Source organism: Myotis davidii, unplaced genomic scaffold (assembly GCF_000327345.1).
Source record: "Myotis davidii unplaced genomic scaffold, ASM32734v1 scaffold543, whole genome shotgun sequence".
Lineage (NCBI taxonomy): Eukaryota > Metazoa > Chordata > Mammalia > Chiroptera > Vespertilionidae > Myotis > Myotis davidii.
The window spans coordinates 61,987-63,375 of record NW_006294117.1 but is presented as its reverse complement, the minus strand read 5'-3'; positions in this window follow the sequence as shown (position 1 = coordinate 63,375).

Sequence of the window (1,389 nt, the reverse complement as noted above, 5' to 3'; positions counted from 1 at the left end):
GGACAGCGCCCCAACTCCCCAATCGGCCCTGCTCTGAGCCCGACCAGGGGCTGCACCTAGGGATTGGGCCTGCCCTCTGCCACCCGGGAGCAGGCCTAAGCCAGCAGGTCATTATCTCCCGAGGGGTCCCAGACTGCGAGAGGGCACAGGCCGGGTTGAGGGAGCCCCCTCCCTCACGATGCACAAATTTTTGTGCATGGAGCCTCTAGTAAAAATTATAAAAGAAGTCAATATGACTGTGGAAAATCAATGGAAGAAAAAAATTTAAAAGTTGCTTTATTGACAAGATGAATAATATTGGTAAACATCTAGATAATATAGTTAAGAAAAAAGGGAAGACAGAAATTACTAATATTAGAAAGTAAGGAGGGGGAGATAATAAATAAAGGATTTGATAAAATTGAACATCCCACTTATGATAACAAACTAGCAATAGAGGGAAACTTCCACTTCCTGAGAAAGAACATGTTCAAGACATGTAGCTAAACTCATCACATTTGTTCCTTATGACACGAGTGTGTATGTGAAAGAGCCCACAACAACAGAGATAATTCCTGAAATTAATGTGAGTATAGTAAGGATTAAGGATACACAAGTTAATTGTTTTCCAATAGACCCAAAAAATATACTGAACTGATCTTTAACAAAGGAAGAAAGACAATTCAATGTAAATATGAAATATTTTAAATAAATCATGCTGGAAATAATGAAGATGCATATACAACACACATGAAATCACAAAAAGAAATAGAGACACAGATATTGCACTTTAAAAAAACTTAAAACACATCCCTGCTTTGTGTGGCTCAGTTGGTTAGAGTGTCATCCTGTACAGCTAAAGATCGTGTTTGAACCTTGATCAGAGCATATACCTAGGTTGCAGGTTTGTTCCCTGGTATGGGAGGTAACTGATTGACGTTTCTCTCTCACATAGATGTTTCTCTCTCTCTCTCTCTCTCTCTCTCTCTCTCTCCTTTACCCTCTCTCTAAAAGTCAGTGACATAGACAACCTGGAGGAAATGGACATAGTCCTAGAAAAATACAACATTCCAAAACTCAATCAGGAAGAATCTAAAAATCTCAATAGATGAGGCAGGGGGTCCCGTGGGGGTGAGGCTGACGGAGTCCTAACGAAGAATGCGGGACTCTGGAGATCGGTTCAAGATGCGGATCTGAGTTTTATTGTTCAAGTGCAGGGACATATATAACATTCCAGACCAATCAGAAGTTTACAACATCCTTAGGGCAACCAATGGTAGGAAAGTTAGGGTACTATGTAGGGGCTCTAGGGGGCTTACTCAGGCGGGCGCTGCCACTTCCCGGTGTGCCGAGGAAGCTTGTATAGGCAGAGTGCGCTCACACCATTGCATCTGCCACTGCACTGAGCTA